Source organism: Schistocerca gregaria, unplaced genomic scaffold, assembly GCF_023897955.1.
Source record: "Schistocerca gregaria isolate iqSchGreg1 unplaced genomic scaffold, iqSchGreg1.2 ptg000169l, whole genome shotgun sequence".
NCBI lineage: Eukaryota > Metazoa > Arthropoda > Insecta > Orthoptera > Acrididae > Schistocerca > Schistocerca gregaria.
In genome coordinates, this window is record NW_026061724.1 from 2,252,159 (window position 1) to 2,257,046 (window position 4,888).

Genomic DNA, 4,888 nt, shown 5'->3' on the forward strand with positions numbered 1-4,888 from the left:
AAATTATTATTATTATTGTAATAATGAATGTTGGTCTATTATATAATTTTTCTAAAGATATTGTTATTTCTTGATAATTGATTGAATTATCAATATTTATAGTTTCGGTGTTTTTGAAAAAGTCTATAAATATAGATATATCTAGAATAATTAATATTAATATGATAAATACTCACATTATTAATGTAATAATTATAGTGATTGATTTAGGCTGAAATATTTCGTTTGATGCAATTCTTGTAATGTAAATAAATAATACTAGTATACCACCAAGAAATGTTAAAAATAAAATATATGATAATCAATATCTTTCTATTATTGTTCCTGTTATTAATCCAACTAGGAAGGTTTGAAGGATAATAAAAAGCATTATTGATATTGGGTGTCTTAATTTAATAAAATTAATATTTATTACATTTGATAATGATATAATTATTATTTTGATCATTTCAGGGGTTAGTTTATTTAAAATACCGGTTTTGGGGACCGATGATGGAAGCTTTTCCACCTCTGAAGTTTTAAAAGTGGGGGCTGGACTTATTTCCGGTTTACAAGACCGGCGTTTTTTTTAAACTATTAAAACTAATGTTTGTATTCTCTATTTTTACTTCTTTATTGATTTATTTTGCTGGTGTTTATGTTTTTTCTTCTAAACGTAAACATTTATTAATGGTTCTTTTGAGATTAGAATATATTGTTCTTTCTTTATTTATGTTAGTTATTGTTTTTCTTATTGAGTTTGATTGTGATTATTTTTTTCCTGTTATTTTTTTAGTTTTTTCTGTTTGTGAGGGTGCTTTAGGTCTTTCTATTTTAGTTTCAATAATTCGTTCTCATGGTAATGATTTTTTTAATTCTTTTGGTTTATCTTTATGTTAAAGTATTTATTTATAACTATTTTTTTGATCCCTCTTAGTTTATTAAATAATTGTTGATGGTTGGTTCATTCTTTAATGTTTCTGTCGGGTTTTGTTTTTATAATTTGTGTTTATTCATATGCTGATTTGAATATAATTAGATATTATTTTGGTATTGATTATTTTTCTTTTAGTTTAATTTTACTTAGTTTTTGGATTTGTTCTTTAATAATCACTGCTAGAGGTTCAGTTTATTTAAATTCATATCATTCTAATTTTTTTGTTTTTATTGTTTTGATTTTAATAATTATGCTTTATTGTTCATTTGCTAGATTAAGTCTTCTTTCTTTTTATATTTTTTTTGAGGCTAGATTAGTTCCTACTTTACTTTTAATTTTGGGTTGGGGTTATCAACCTGAGCGTTTGCAGGCTGGTGTTTATTTAATTTTTTATACTTTGGTTGCTAGATTACCTTTATTATTAGTTTTATTTAAGGTTTATGATTTTTCTAATACTTTATATTTTCCTTTATTGGTTGATTTTGGTTCTTATTATTTTATGTTTTATGTATTTATAATTTTGGCTTTTTTAGTTAAGATACCTATGTTTTTGGTTCATTTATGACTTCCTAAGGCTCATGTAGAGGCCCCTATTTCAGGTAGAATAATTCTTGCTGGTGTTTTATTAAAGTTAGGTGGTTATGGTATTTTTCGTGTTATAAAGGTTATTTCTTATTTGGGTTTAAAGTTTAATTATTTTTGATTGTCTTTAGGTTTATCTGGGGGTGTTATTGTAAGATTTATTTGTTTTCGTCAGGTTGATTTAAAGTCTTTAATTGCATATTCTTCTGTTGCTCATATAAGAATGGTTATTGGTGGATTGATGACTATGAATTGATGAGGTTGTGTAGGTTGTCTTTCTCTAATGGTTGGTCATGGTTTATGTTCTTCTGGTTTATTTTGTTTATCTAATATTATTTATGAACGTTTAGGTAGACGAAGATTATTAATTAACAAGGGTATAATTAATTTGATGCCAAGAATGGCTTTATGATGATTTCTTTTAAGATCATCAAATATGGCTGCTCCTCCTTTAAATTTGGTAGGTAAAATTAGATTATTAAATAGAATTATATCTTGATCTTCTTTTAGATTCTTTGCTTTGATTTTTTTATCTTTTTTTAGAGCTGTTTATACTTTGTATATATATTCTTATTCTCAGCATGGGAATTATTATTCTGGTGTTTATACTTGTTCTCTTGGTTATTTTCGTGAATATCATCTTTTACTTTTACATTGATTGCCTTTAAATATTCTCTGTTTAAAGGGTGAATTTTTCTTTGTTTAGTTTGCTTAAGTATTTTAATTAAAAATATTGTTTTGTGGAATCAATGATATGAAGTTTTTCATCTTAGGCCGTGAATTTATTTTCTATTTGTTCTTTGAGTTTTTTTTCTTTGTTTATTTCGAGAACTATAATTTTTATTTTAGGTATTTATTATTTAATAATTGATTATAGAGTTTTTGTTGAGTGAGAGCTTTTCAATTTAAATGGTTCTATGGTTGTTATAACTTTAATTTTGGATTGAATATCTCTTATTTTTATATCTTTTGTTATATATATTTCTTCTTTGGTTATTTATTATAGAGAGGATTATATATCTGGTGAAAAGAATATAAATCGTTTTATTATTATTGTTTTAATATTTATTCTTTCTATAGGTTTTTTAATTATTAGTCCTAATTTAATTAGAATTTTATTAGGTTGAGATGGTTTAGGTTTAGTTTCTTATTGTTTAGTTATTTATTATCAAAATGTAAAATCTTATAGTGCTGGTATATTAACTGCACTTTCTAATCGTATTGGTGATGTTGCTATTTTAATTTCTATTGCATGAATGTTAAATTTTGGTGGTTGAAATTATATTTATTATTATGATTTTATTTCTAATTCTTTTGAAATAAAGCTCATTATTATATTAATTGTTTTAGCAGCTATAACTAAGAGAGCTCAGATTCCTTTCTCTTCATGACTTCCTGCTGCTATAGCAGCTCCTACTCCTTTTTCTGCTTTAGTTCATTCTTCTACTCTTGTTACTGCTGGTGTTTATTTATTAATTCGTTTTAGACCAATATTGGATACTTATAATTGTGGTTGATTTTTACTTTTAATTGGTTGTATAACTATATTTATGGCTGGATTGGGCGCTAATTTTGAGTTTGATTTAAAGAAGATTATTGCTCTTTCTACTTTAAGACAACTTGGTTTAATAATAAGAATTTTGGCTATAGGTTATCCAAATCTTGCATTTTTTCATTTATTGGCTCATGCTTTATTTAAGGCATTATTATTTATATGTGCAGGTTCAATAATTCATAATTTGAAGGATTCTCAGGATATTCGTTTTATAGGATCAATTGTTAATTTCATACCTTTAACTTCAGTTTGTTTTAATGTTTCTAGTTTATCTTTGTGTGGAATACCTTTTTTAGCGGGATTTTATTCAAAGGATTTAATTCTTGAGATGGTTTGTTTAAGATGAATTAATTTTTTAATTTTTTTTCTTTATTTTTTTTCTACTGGTTTAACTGCTTCTTATTCTTTTCGTTTGTTTTATTATTCAATATCTGGTGGTAATAATTTTTATTCTAGATTTTCTTTTGATGATAAGGGTTATTATATTTCATTTGGAATAATTGGTCTATTGTTTGTTGCTGTTTTTGGTGGTAGTCTTTTATCTTGATTAATTTTTCCAGTTCCTCATGTGATTGCTTTACCTTATTATTTAAAGTTTTTAACTATTACAGTTGTTATTTTAGGTGCTTATTTAGGTTATCTTATTTCTAATTTTGATTTTTCTCATAATTTATTTTCTTTAAGTATACTTTCTTTTGTTAGATTTGCTGGTTCTATATGATTTATACCTTTTCTTTCAACTAAGTTTATTAGATATATTCCTTTAAAAATAGGTTATTATTCATCTAAGTCATTTGATTATGGTTGAGGTGAATTACTTGGTGGTCAAGGTTTATATAGATTATTTATTTATTTAATTGGTTATATTCAAGGTTGATATGATTCTAATTTCAAGATTTATCTTTTAACTTTTATTTTTTGAATATTTATTTTGGTAATATTGTTTTTCGTTTACTTAAATAGCTTATAATTAGAGCGTGACACTGAAGATGTTAAGGAAGTATTTTTACTTTTAAGTATTTATAAATATAGATATATTATTTTTACAGTGAAAATGTAATGTTTTATTTAAACTATATAAATTTTAGAAATGTTAACGGAGTTTAACCGCTAATATAAAAAGTTAGCAGCTTTCATATTGGCTTTACATTTCCTTAATTGGAACTATTATAGTTCAATTATATTATTAACAGTAATACGCCTCTTTTTGGCTTCAATTAATAAGAATAAGGGTAGTACATACCAATCTTCCAGGTCGAAACTGACTGCAATATTTCGCTTCTTATTCTATTTAAGGTTGATTGATAATATCAATACTTTTTGAATGCAACCCAAATGTTATATTTAACTACAACCCTTTATTCTGCTCATTGTAATGCTCCTTGGTTTCATTCATGGTATAGTCCTCCTAATAGAACTAGAATAAAAAATATTGTTGATACTGTTCAGATTATAATGTCTGAAGTTTTAAAAATAATTACAATTGGTAGAATTAGTGCAATTTCTACATCAAAAATTAAAAAGATTACTGCGATTAGGAAGAATCGTATTGAGAATGGTATTCGTGCTGATCTTTTTGGATCAAACCCACATTCAAATGGTGATCTTTTCTCTCGATCATTAATTAATTTTTTTGATAGTGTTGTTGCCAGGATTATAACAATTATTGGAATAATAAATCTAATGAAAACTCTTGTTGATAGAATTAGAATTGTTTTTCTTGATTTATATCAAGCTTTCTGATTGGAAGTCAAATGTACTATTTATACTAGAAAAACAATTATCTACCTCATCAATAAATAGAGATATATAAGAATAATCATACTACGTCTACG

The 4,888-nt window shown here is 24.9% G+C and overlaps 1 pseudogene; it reads left to right on the forward strand.

Annotated features, from left to right (window-relative positions):
* The first annotated feature begins 2,286 nt into the window (after positions 1–2,286).
* On the forward strand, positions 2,287–3,996 carry LOC126302211 (NADH-ubiquinone oxidoreductase chain 5-like; annotated as a pseudogene).
* The last annotated feature ends 892 nt before the right edge of the window (positions 3,997–4,888 follow it).